The sequence below is a fragment of the Camelus ferus genome, chromosome 1 (assembly GCF_009834535.1).
Source record: "Camelus ferus isolate YT-003-E chromosome 1, BCGSAC_Cfer_1.0, whole genome shotgun sequence".
NCBI classification, from domain to species: domain Eukaryota; kingdom Metazoa; phylum Chordata; class Mammalia; order Artiodactyla; family Camelidae; genus Camelus; species Camelus ferus.
The window spans coordinates 110369800-110383236 of NC_045696.1; the positions used below are offsets into that span (position 1 = coordinate 110369800).

The window sequence follows — 13437 nt, forward strand, 5'->3', positions numbered from 1 at the left end:
GCCATCTCACCCATCCACAATCGGGTGCCCCAGTCCCCCTCCCCAGTACAAGGTCCGGCCACTTCAGGCTTGACCGGTGATGGGGAAAATGGCCAGCTTCCAGAGGTGACCCTGTGCTTTCAGATAACTTCCTTTATAAGCCTTTTCCCAGCTCCACAACCACCTGTCTCTTTCCACACCCCACCCCAGCCACAAGTGAAGCCAGGGTCTGAGCTGGGGGGCGGAACTTTCTTGATAATTCACCTGCTCCAGCGCCTTTTCTCACAGCCTCAAACAGAAAATGTTAAACAGCCTCTGGCCCAGATGCCTTTGGGGAAGATGCCTCTAATGGGCGACCACTCCTACAGCTCTCCCCTACCCCCAGGTATCTCAGCCCCCAGGGATGGAAAGATCCTGCCTTCCACCAGTGTATTTGGACTCCTTCTCAATTACCAGAACAATTGTACTCGTGCTCTGTCACGCTGAGCTATGCCCTCCACCCTATTTACTGATAGGATAAGCAATGAGCCGTCCCAAGCTTCCACCAGGTGGGGAGAATCAGTTCCATTCCTGCAAGGGAGCAAATCCAAACCCATGCAGTCTTCCCATTTTCTCCCCTAGACACCCTTACGTGACCCCACGGATTCTCATGTCCCAGTCTTTGGATAATGTCAACAATGAGTCTTCCCTAGTGTGGCCTCCAGACAAAGTAAACATGGTACCTGGATGTGACCAGCTAGTACTGAATGATGCAGTCGTTCATTCATTCTTTTGTTCATTCGCCAAACATGCTCAGGATTTACTATCTATCAGCCACTCTGCAAAACAGGAAAAAAATAAGATATGCCCCTCTTCCCCAGAAGCTCCGTATTTAGTGGAGAACAGACTCAAAAACAGACAATTACAATACAATAACAATGGCTGCACTGCAATCAGTTTTAGATCCTGTGTGATACCCTGTAAAATATGTGTTTGCTTTCAGGGCAAGCACATTATACTCTATGTGTTTGTAAAAATACTTAGCATCAAAAATCTTGGTAATTTGTTGGGTCATTCCTCCCCACCAAACTGGAGAATCTTATAACGGCAGCTGAAGCTAGAACAAGCAGCTGCTTAATACCTGGCCAATTCATCATGTCATGGAACAGATGTGGGGAGAAAACGATTGTCTCAAACGATCAGGAAAACAGTCATGTTAAAAAAGAAATAATAAAGGGAGCCCAGTGAGAGGACTAGCCTTAGCTGTTTTATTTTGGTAATTAATAATCCTAAATAAATGGACCAGCGATTGTCAAAATTATCAAAACGATTAACGTTCAGCCAAGCCACGTGACAGCCCGATGCAGCCCAGATGAAGTCAGTTAAGCTGTGTGACAAATGTGATTCAAGAGGCCGCATCTAAAAGGCTTAGTTAAAAGGCTTGAGATTCGGTTCTATGAACCGCGTTGCAGTAAATTAAACAGCTCCATGTAGACCAGTGCTTCTGAACCTTGAGCCTGCTTCAGAGTCACCTGGAGGGCTTGTTAAAACAGATTGCTGAGCTCCACCCCCAAAGTTTCTAAATCAGCAAGTCTGGGATAAGACCCAAAAGTCTGAATTTCTAATAAGTTTCCAGATGTTGAAGCTGCTGGTCAGGGACCGCGCTGTTGTTATGGACCCTGGGTGCACGTTAACCTCACCTGGGGAGCTTTTAAAACATTCCCAGGCCTTCACAAAACAATTAAAACATAATTTTCAGAGTATGACAGTGTTTTTTAAAGTTCCCGGGTGATTTCACTGTGTAGTCAGAGCTGAGAACCACCAGGTAGGGTACATACCAGCAGAAAACTTTAGTAACTCTCAGAATACATGTGAGAATAATTATGTGGTGGAGAAGATAATAAAGAATAAGAATTTGAAGCCTGAAAGCCTCCACCAAAATCCCAAATGGGATCTTCAGAAACAGGGGTGTCATGCTTCGGGGAGACTTAAGAGTCTCTGAGGTTTCTAGGTGAAAAAATTTAGCATAGGAATTTTATTTTACCTAAATCTAACTTGAAAGAGAGGGTGGGAGGGAATGAGCACTTTGGATCGGTTAGCTGTGGAATCATGTCACCTAGAGAAAAATTGATAAATCACCTCCCCAAACGTAAACACCAACTAGACAGAATTTTAATCTAGCGCAAAAGTGCAGTTTTTTCCTCTCTGAAAAAGATACACCAATGTCAGTGCCTCTGAACCACAGCCCGCTCTGAGGTAACTCGCTCTGCAGAAGGTTTGGTCTAGATGACCAAGATTTCCCATTTATTTGGCCCCACCATCCACCATGTCCCGCTCCTCCAGCCCCGCAGATTGGGCCTAGGTGAGCACCTGACAGAAAGACTGCCAGTCATCTGCCAGTGGAAAGGCCTCCTGGGCACTGGGGGTTCTGCCCAGAGATGCTGGATATTTGCTGAGCCAATCAGAGTTCCTCTCTCATTATTGGAATTGGAAATAAGGGAAGAATAGGCGATTGGTGGTGCGGGGCAGGTGCGGATGTCCTAGAGCAGAGGGGTTGCTTTCTAGAAGCTGGTCCCGGTAGTGGAGGAGTCCAAGGGCAGGTTCCTGGAACACCTTGAACCGCTTCAGATCCCAGTCCCTCTCCACCTCCTGGCTTCAGAAGACCAACCCATTGGGTGTATTTGCATAAAATTCCGCCTTTGCCCCAAATGTAGGTGTAGAATAACTATCCCATTTCTGAGTTACTGGCTTCTCTGCCACTCTTGACTGAGAGCAGTCTAATTGGTAGGAGCCCGTCATACAGACGTCCCTTCAGAGACCATGCTTCTCCGACCTCTCCCCTCACATTTATGCCCGTTTCCCCAGGGCGGAGCTGTCATGGCGTGTTATGGGCACGGTCTTGTCTGCGGACAGGAAGGTCAGTTTGTTTAGGAGCTTTGAAATTTAACTTCTCTGGCGTCGGGAGCTTCCTTTATTTCTTTCTTTATTTGGGGCCCTTTAATGCCTCATAGAATTGTGAAGAAGATGGAATAGAAAAGTATGTCAAGCATTTAATAGAACAGCACACACACACACACACACACACACTCTGAAGTCAGATTGTCTGGGTTCAGATCTCAGCCCTACACTTTCCTAACTGTGTGACCTTCAGTAGGTTACTAAACATCTCTGAGACCAGAGTTACTAATAGAACCCTTCTCATCCATTTGGGAGGAATAAGTAAAATATATACAGAAAAATCCCAGCCCTCTGCCTGGTGCAATGGAAGCAGTCCGTCAGTGCCAGCTATGATTACTGCACAAATACAAGAAAGTATTTACCCATTTAAAGGGCTATCTGGAGAGGAGAGGATTCTCACGGTTAGAGGCTGAGAAAGGGCCTGACAATCAGATTGTCCTCTCACTGTAGGTCTCTTACCTGTAACTGTGATTTGAGTTAAAGCTGCTGTAACAGAAAACCATCTGGAACCTTTGGATAAGCAGCAATAAATCATTCTCGGGTTTCCGAGGGACTCTGTGAGCCTTCATCTAGGAAGTGAAGCTGCCCCGTGGGCAATGAAAATACAGTCATGGAGATAAGAAAAGCTCCACTAATTAAAACATAGCACGTGTTGTCATGAGGGACCCATCAAGCTACCTGTGATCTTACAGTTGCCTCATCTACGCCGTGATTTCAAGCCCTCGTCCTGCCTTCTGGGACAGGATGTGGGCATGCGAGGGTCCAGGAGGGGAACGCAAGGGAGAGAGGCCCCTCCAGACATAAACTCTTTAATCCTGACATCAGGCAGCAAACAAGCCTTCTTCAGCCGGTGAATTCACACAATCAAAAGACTCATGCCATATCAGAGTGACTTTTTTTTGTCTTTAATGACTCCAACCATGTAAGCGAGGGAAAAGAGGACTGTGGCGATGCCCACACCTGCAAGGGCCTTGGAAACAGAGAAGCGGGTGTTACTAGGTCACCATATATAAACATCTGGACTGCCAGTTCTTCTAGATTCTGATCCTCCACATAAAAATTTAAAATATCTTAATTGCCAAGTGCCTGCTTTACTGATTACAGTCAACTTTCAGTCTTCCTGAAGGGTAGGGAAAAGGTTTTCATGTCCGAATTGTTAAATAAATAGAATAGAACAGCATACTCAGTATGAAAAACGAACAGAGCAATGCAAAATGTTGCATGAAATAGACAGAATCAGCTGTAACTGCTTAGACTAGGATGGTAAGAACTTTCCGTGAGAACTCTGCGTTGAAGGAGGTGTTCTATATCTGCACTAGTATGGTAGCCACTAGCCACAGGTGCGGCCACGTGTGTAGCAAAATGTGGTCATTACAACTGAGTCACTGATTGTTTAATTGTACTTAAGTTGAATTATTTTGAATGTAAAGTTAAATAGCCACATGGGGCTAGTGGGTACCATTTTGGAAGCTGCAAAAGGATCAGAGATCGGGTTAAATCTGAGGTAACCCAGTGGTGCAACCTGCGTGCAGCCTTGCAGAATTAACACCACAGGAGTTATTTACCTATCACTTGTCTTCTCAAAATACAAAATAAAGCTAGAACACATGGTTTCCACTAGCCCAATACGTACAAAACAAAAACTTGCTGTCTGAGCTTTCTGATTAGCTTAGATGTCAGATAAAGAGGCAATTTCCATATATTCAACTGTCAGAAAACTACAGGAGTCAGAATTCTAGAATTGGAAGAATGTTAGAGATTATGCAGAGTGCTTAAAACTCCAGTTGTTTGGAAGTATTTGGGGATACTTTGGGCTGTCTTAAAGACTAGGAGGGACTCCTGGTCAGAGGCTAGAGATTCTAAGCATCTTGCATGAGCAGGACAGTCTCGTACATGGAAGAACAGGCCTGCCTCAACGCCAACTGCTCTGCCATTGAAAACATTTTCTGTCCAACGGTTTGTTTTAAAAACTAGGAATTTGCTTCAAAAGAAATTAAGTGACCGTCTCTGGATCCCACAGCCAGTGAAGTTTAACCAGACCATGCATGAAAGGCTGAAGGGCACCTGGGGTTAAAATGTATCTGTGCTGTTGCTCTGCAAGCTACACTAGATTTTTATGAGAAATAAATATACAGTGAAAGAAGATGTTTTCTTATAGTTCACTGCCCTTAAGTTCAGAGTTAAATTGAAAGCAAAATTCTCATACTGGGGTTTGCGATGTACCCCTAGACCTGGGCATATCAAGGGCTCTGAACTCCCTTTGCTACAGTGGCAGAGTTGAGTAGTTGGACAGAGACTGTCTGGCCTGCAAAACCTAAGATATTTACACCTGGCCCTTCAGGAAAAAGTTTGCCAATCTATGCCATCAATTATTAAAATACTGTACAGTTAGTGTGATAATGGAGGTAAGTACCAAATGCTACGGAAGCATCAGGAAGTTACTAATAGAGGAGTCAGGGAAGGCTTCCCAGGAAACCTGATCCTGAAGGGTAAATAATTGAGAAAAGAGTATGGTATGTTATGGGCTAAACTGTGTCCTCCACACCCCCCTATTCCTATGTTGAAGCTCTAACCCCAATACCTCAAAAACGTGACTGTATTTGGAAATGGTGCCATGAAAGAAGTGATTCAGTTAAAATGAGGCCATTAGCGTGGGCCCTAATCCAATCACACTCGTTTCCTAATAAGAAGAGGAGACATGGACACAAAGGGAGACACCAGGGAAACATAGATTGGACAAGGCAACAAGAAGGTGGCCACCTGCAAGGCAAGGGGAGAGGCCTCCGAGGAACCACCCCTGCCAACACCTTGACCTTGGACCTCCAGCCTCCACAACTGGGAAAAGATACATTTCTGTAAGCCCCTCTCCAGTCCATGGTGTCCTGTTATAGCAGCCTTAGCAAATCCACATAGGGTAGGAGACAATGTTGTTTTAGATCAGGGAAACCAACATGGTTAGAGCCTCTGGGCATGAAAAGCTAGGGTGTTTTCAGTGAATGGTGAGAATGTGTCTTTGGAGAATTGTGAGTCCTGGAGTGCAGGAAGAGGGGGAAAAAAGAGAGGATGGAAGAGAGATTCTAAATGCTTACGCATTCATTTGCTCCCCTGGGCAGATAATGAGCTTCTAGGATTTGGTTTCTAGAATGGGATCCTAGTGGTAGATGAGAGAACGGTGCCAGGAGGACCAGTTGGGAAGCTCTTAACTTATGAGGAAGAGATGAGGAAAACCTGAATGATGGTATTGCCCAAGGGGTGCAGAAGGATGAGGGGATTTAAGCGACATTTCTGAGGGAAAACACTGAAAGGATTTTGTTGGACAGTTGGATGAGGAGGAAATGGTAGAGTAAAATTCCAACGTCAGTAAAACAAAATCTCCACAAGTTGAATCTGTTCCTTAACCCAACCTGAATACTCATTTCCAGCCCGAGAATAACAGAAAATGCTATTTTAAAGGGCAAAATAAACTATGCTTCTTAAGATTCAAGATGGATTTAAAAAAAAAACACCAAATGACTTAATTTGAAAGAATTTCTGAATAAAAAAAAAAATCAAGTCTCATAAATTAGAGCAGTAAAAGAAAGAGATAGATGAAATGGATAGTTACTAGACAGAATAACGGAAGATGGTTTATCGATACTAGTATTTCAAAGTGTTGGAATGATAGGTGCATGAGATGGCAGCCTTAAAAATGAGCTCTGCTTTTGTGAAGCTGGGTAAGAAATTTATTACTTTAATATAAATTTTCAAACTATGCCAGAGTTTTAAATAATAACAGCATCATTGCACAAAATGTGAGTGTTTTTTGTTCTGCATTAAAATATGTGTTCTCGGTAATGTGACGTTCTTTGAAATTGATATCTTAATTATGCGGATGTTCATTCCTGAATGAAATATAGCCAAAGAAGAACCAGCCTGCCAGACCTAATGCCTGAAGGTACCCTCCTTTTCAGAGGCCTTATTTGGAGGACTTGAGTTCCACTGGAACCAACATAGCAAAATCTCAGTTGTTTAAAACAACAGAAAAACTCTGGTTGTCCATACTACATATCCGTTGTGAGCTGTCAATCAGGGATGCAGGCTAGTGGAGAAGCCCTCATCTTAGAAGCTGCCAGTTGTCATGAAGGAAAAATAGAGAATGAGGCAACACAGACTCTGACTCTTAAAGCTTCTACCCCCAGAGATCACAAATCATTGCCAGAGCAGGTCACATGGCCATGCTTAACTTTAAGTAGGTGGAAAATAAAACCCTACCTTCTGCTCAGAAGGAGAGGGTGCTGGAACATCGATGAAATGAAACATCTGTGAAAAGTCTTAATGGATACCAAGGGCAGAATAGGTCTCAAGTCCTCAAAGCCTGACCAGTGACCTCTCCTTTGTACTTTTCTGAGAGAGAGAGAACTTATGAACTTTTTTACAAAAATCCCATTTTAAGTGATTATTTCAATGAAATTCAAAAAGGTATGCAAGAAAGTCCGTTTGTCTTACTTATAATCTTGAAGAAAGTAATAATTCCGAAAGAATATTCGAATAACAATAGCTAACATTAACTCAGTGCTGACTACATGCCAGGCACTGTTCTAAGCACTGTGCTTTAGCTAATTTTATCACAACCACCTATGAAAAGGTCACAATTATTATTTCCACCTTACAGGTAAGTAATGTGAGCCATAGGGAGATTAAGTACTTTTTCCAAGGCCATACAAGTAGTAAGTGGCAAAGAAAATTACGAAACCAAGAAAAATGCCCCCAGAGCTACACTGCTTAGTCACTTATTAGTTGCACAATTAACAACAACAATTAAAACTAAACACACATTCAACTGAAGGAGTATTTCTGTAGCTAGGGAAATTAAGCCAAATTATAATGATTTGATATTTCAGTTTCATTGTGTTTCAATATTCCATCAACATTCCAATATTTACATGTTTTTAATACACTAGATTTTATGACTGAGTTGTTGTATCATCTTCATCCTTGTCATAAGTAGAAACTAATTTTTATTTTTAAAACACCCCTGTTTTTCTCAAGGAGCCATTTAACATTCCCAGCGCCAAAGAGATTTTGTATTTTATGTGAAATTTACCTGTTTGACTCTAAGGAGTCAAATTCCTTCAGATCAGTGTGATGACCAGTTGTTGCTCTCACTCCATGGGGACCCACCTTTACCCTTCCCCTACTCTCTTCTGGAAATAGCCTCTTCTCCTTCTTCTTCTCTATTCTATCAACATGGTAACATCTGGGCCAATTATCTTGTACAAAATGTGCCCTGGCCACAGTCAGTTGGTCCAGGGGAAGATAGCTGGGCCAATCACCTTCCAGAACTTGTTCTAGCCAGCAGATTGGTTCCAAAGTGAGCATTTGATTCAAGCTGGACCATTCTGAGTCCTTTGCCAGGGATCTGGTAACTGAAAATGAAGAGAGTCCATCTCTTCCCAAGTGACTGAAACTATAAATGGAAAGGTCATGTAGGTCCTGTCAACTGCCAGGTTTCCTCCCAGGCAAGCAGAGCAAGCCACTTGAAAGAGTGAGGAGGAGGGAAATGAAGTAGAAAGATAAAGACATTAACAGGCAAAAGGTGAAGAGAGCCTGCCCTTGGGATCCGTGAGACACAACATCCTTGCTTCAATAGCTATTACTTGGCTTTCTGTCCTTTGCAACCAAAATAGTCCTAATTACTACAATCAACTTCTAAAATTCTTCATCCAACTGGTATATTATTGAAAGATCTGAAAAGGGAACATATGTGCAGTCATGGTTGCTTATGATTTACCAAAGCAAATAAAATGATCAAAATTGAATAGAAGATTAAAGAAATTCCAGGATGACTAATTATCCACATAATGCAACCACATGAAAAGGGGTGATTCCAGATTTTCTCTAATTTTTCCTGTCCTGGCAAAAGGATAAAGAAACCAGAACCACACAGTATCTACTGGTTACTCAGAAATGAGCAATAATAGGATAAATATCATTTAAGGCATGCTATCAAGTGACTAGAAACCTAATTTCAGTATCTCTAGTAGACAGCAAATCTTTAGGGATCCCCTCCTCCAAAGCTCTCTTATAGCATGCCTGTTCCTTTGAGATTTTGATGGGATTCTATTTTCCTTTCTATTGGGCAGGTCCAACGGGTGTGCTTTCCACCACCACCAAGCTATTCTCAACAGACACTGACTGGGTGTCCTACACTTTGACTCAATTCTGACACTATCTACCTGTAGATAGTGTCAGATCCCACAGGTTAAGGCTCAGTCCTACAAGACTGCATCTCCCTCCCCCAACTTCAGATGCCAATCACAAGTCCAAGTTGTCACCCATGCTTCTGACCCACTAGGTCAGAGATTTAGAGGTTCTCATCACCCTCTCTTTGGGTTCAAGTAATCTGATAGATTGGCTCATTGAACTCAGAGAAATGTACTTATTTTATCAACTTATTATAAGGGACATTGTAAAGGATACAGATGAACAGCCAGATGAAGAAGCATGTAGGGCAAGGTACACTGGCAGGGGCTCAGGGCTCCCATGCTCTCCCTGGGTGCATCACTCTCCCAGCACCTACGTGCGTTCATCAATCAGGAAACTCTCTGAACCTCATCCTTTTGGGGTTTTATGGAGGCTTCATTACACTGGCATGGTTGATTAAATCAATGGCCATGGGTGATTGAATTCAATCTTCTGTCCCTCTCCCCTCCCCAGAGGTGGGGGTACGGAGGTTGGGTAGTGGGACTGAAAGTTCCAATACTCTGTTCATAAGGTTGATTCCCCTGGTACCCAGTCCCCATCCTTAGGTTACCTAGGGGCTTTCCAAATGTCACATCATTAACATAACAGAACGTTCTATCTCTTCATTTAGTAAATTCCAAGCATTTTAGGAGCTCTGTGCTAGAAATAGGATGAAGGTCAAATATATACTTGTTATAAACCACAATATCACAGCAGAGGAACAACTTCCTTCTCAAGACACTGATTACGCAAATATCATCCTCAGGATTCCCCCTCCACAATCCTGAGGCTTTAGAATCTGGAGGGACCCAGCTTTACATAAGAAGGTATTCTTCTAACCTCCTTCCCTTTTAACTCCCTAAACACCCTGCCATTAGCTATTTTGACAATGTATTCATTAGGAACTGCTAATTAGACAGGTTTCCAGTTTTAAATAGAAGGAAATCTTATATTATCATTACCAATTAAATCAATCCTTAATTCTTCATATTAATAGATGGGGATAAAATGTGCATTATCCCAAGCAGCAGCTAGTTCTAACTGAGCTTTTACAGGTAAGTCTGTTATCTGCTTTGTAGTTTCCCTAAGATCTCTTCCCTACCATTGTACCACAGGAATCTGGGTTATAAAAGAAGTATCAAGTTGGAAGGAACTTGAAGCCAGAAATAGAAAAGGACAGATGAGTTTTGACTATCAGTAAATGGGGGGGGGGGGGGGAGTGGGTGCAACTTAATTTCAAATATAACAGGTTTTTTTTTAATATTGGATTTTGCTTGTTTGTTGTTTTTTTTTTATTGAAGTCTAGTCAGATTACAATGTTGTGTCAATAAAAGATTTTTGTATAACCCACTTGTCTATCTCTTTGTGTGGGTAACCAAATCACTACTACAGCTGGCTTTGGAAAGCAGTTCCACACTCTGGCATGTACATGCCCATGCACTCACACATCCCCCAAACTCTCAAATGCTTCCTCTCTACAAGTTTGACGCTCTGTTGGTAGGCTTTGCTGAGAAAACACTAGCTTCTGTTTTATAAAGAATACTGTCTTAGCCTTGCCCCTACCTCCAAAGCAGAATCTCAGGTAAAAACTTCCTTGTAGGTAAGTTACTTTGGAATACGGTTCCTAGGGAGCAAGACTGCAGGACAGGAAAAATAAGCAGGAAGAAGGCAAAGCCGACACAAGGCTGTGTGACTGAGGTGACCATTCCCATAGGCAGCCAGTGCTTGATCCACCAGGACCTTCCACGTTCCAAGGAACCTTATGAATTATATCTCAGGAGTGTCTACCTGGGGACAAAAGAGGAAGCATTTATCTGTCTGCTCCTCTCTCCCACTGGCTCAAGAGAGGGTTTATTCCTCTGAATTTGGGGATTGTATATCTGTCAGTATAAAGCAGTATCCCATGATGTGATATCAGATAAGCCAGAGGGCAAGAAACTAGAGGTGCGTGACCATGGCATGAGCCCATAGAAGACTCCGTCTAACTGCCCGGGCATGAAGCAGATTAAAGTCTACAGGAATGAACCACGATAGAAGTAGCTCAAGTAAGAACTGGACCTGACAAACGTTTGAAGTCATGCACAAAGCTGTCCAACACAAATAATACATAAGGTCATAGGATTTGAAACAGAGACTAATTTCAGGACCGCATCTCTAGTCAAAATGCTGTACATCTGCTAATGAACATGCTCCCATCATCACTGTATCAACTAGAGAGGGAAGGAGAGTTTCCTCTGTACTGTCCCCCCCACCAGAGAGGAACGTAGCAATTCATCCTAGCACAAACTTCAGCAAGGAAGACAGATGGCATATTCCTGAAATACAATTTGATGGGGGGGAAGATGAAAGACAGAAGATCATGAGTTCAGTGAACACAAGATCATTCAGCTAAAAATATTCAGCAACAAACTAAAAAAGACCTCAAATAATCATTATTTTTCATAAAGAAAAACTAAGAGTCTCTGGTTGAACCATTCTCAAGCCTTAAAAGCAGCAAGACTCTGAGGATTGACTTAAAATCATCTGTGGACATCGTATTTATGTGACTATCCCGTAAGAGAGGTGCAAAATTAGACAAGATACTCTGTACAAAAATGCGAATTTCTCTGAATAAGACGAAATTGACTCAAGTCCTCAATGTACAGACGAAAGATGTGATGAAAAGTAAGTTAAATAAATTGTTAAAGTCTTTGCATATATTCATTTCATGCTTGCTCTTCTTGAAATAAGCCATGACTGTGTGAGTAAGACCCTAAAGGAAATTAGGGGTTTAGGAAAACAAGGTAGCTGGCAGACCTAAAAGAAAGGATTGTGTTTCCCTTAGGGTTTCCATGGTAATTGGGAGTTAAACTCTGAGTTTATTCTGCAGCAGGCCAATATTTTATATATAGTGTCCACAGACTGGAAGGAGCTCCCTGGGTCAGTCCACCAAGCTTAACCAAGGGGGCTGACACCAGGGCTGTCCGCAACCCTTACCACACACTGGAGGCCACTGGGCTCTCCACCCAGTGAGTCAGCAGATGCCAATAATGTCCGAAGAGTAGGCAGCATTTCCAGGGAGGAAGTACTTTTAAAATGCTAATGCAATTATCTTGAAAATGTGAGCCTAAGTTTTTTTTTTTTTAAATCTCCCCATAAATCATGTTCACCATTAAGGTCAAGCCACAAGGCTTAATGCCTTAGGGAGGGAGGCAGGGCCACTTAGGACAAAAATGTCTACAGATGAGAAGAAGGAAGTGACTTAGAGGAAGTCACCACCAGACAGGAAGGGCAGGTGGTACCCTATCTGGAGAAGAAAGAAAAGATTAGGGGCAGCGGGGAATGAAGGAGGAAGAGTTTGTCCCATAAGGGACCAGCACTCCTATCTCTTTGATCCTTAGCTTAGGCAGTGAGAACCGATAGAAATCTATGATAAAGAAAGAGAAGGCAATCAAAAAGTGACTCAGACATGCCCATAAGCCAATGTGGGGACCAAAAAAAGTAGCGGAGGGTGAAGACTATCAAGCTACACGGCACTGCCATGGAAAGGTAACTCCATAGTAGAGGCTGGGCCAGGGTGGACATCCTGCACAAGCCTACTGGATGGGACCTAGCCAAGGAAACCTAGGTAAGACTGAGTCAGCTGCAGTCCGAGCCACAAACTCCTGCAGCCAAAATCAGCATGGTATCCATGGACCAGGAAGAGCATAAATCACAAATCTCTCTCCCTCCTCTGCCATAAGGATAAATGAGTTAGCCTCTATATATAGATATCATGTTGGCTGGAAAAACAATTCTATGAACTTGAATTTGAAAAAAATTTATTTATAGAGAGAGAGATAAAAATTTTTAAATGAGACTATTACTATTAAAATTGGCATATTTAAGTCCCTTCTCAGCCTTCAACAAGATACACTTGACAGCATAATGATATAAATTATAGAAAATAATATTACAGTATCTGCACATCTGACTTGTGTCATTCATGATAGATTAGATTATGCTGACGTTAAAAACCCCCAAATCTCAGTAGTTTAACACAATTCTTTCTTGTTCATGCAATATGTCCATCTTACACCAGTGGGACTATGGGTGGGGAGTTTCTCCTCCATGCTGTCTTCACTCCAGAACCCAGACTAGTGAAGCCTCCACCATCTGGAATATTTCAGGTTCTGTTGGCAGAAGAGAGAATTGGAGGGTCTTATAGCAGAAATTAGATACTTTGGTTCACATGTCCCTTCTGCCCACAGCCCTCAGCCAGACTAAGTAGATGGCCCCATTCACATAGAAGACAGATGGACAAGAGTGACCTCCATTGGC

The 13437-nt window shown here is 42.6% G+C and overlaps 1 long non-coding RNA gene across 2 annotated transcripts in view; it reads right to left on the reverse strand.

Moving 5' to 3' along the window:
* Positions 1-13437, reverse strand: part of LOC116666312 — a 114144-nt gene that overhangs the window by 29126 nt on the left and 71581 nt on the right. The window contains exon 3 of one of the 2 annotated variants that reach the window (XR_004323081.1): positions 13194-13289. The exons of the other annotated variant lie outside the window; for it this stretch is intronic. This is a non-coding gene — a long non-coding RNA (uncharacterized LOC116666312). The remainder of the gene's footprint in view (positions 1-13193; positions 13290-13437) is intronic. 2 annotated transcript variants of the gene reach the window in all.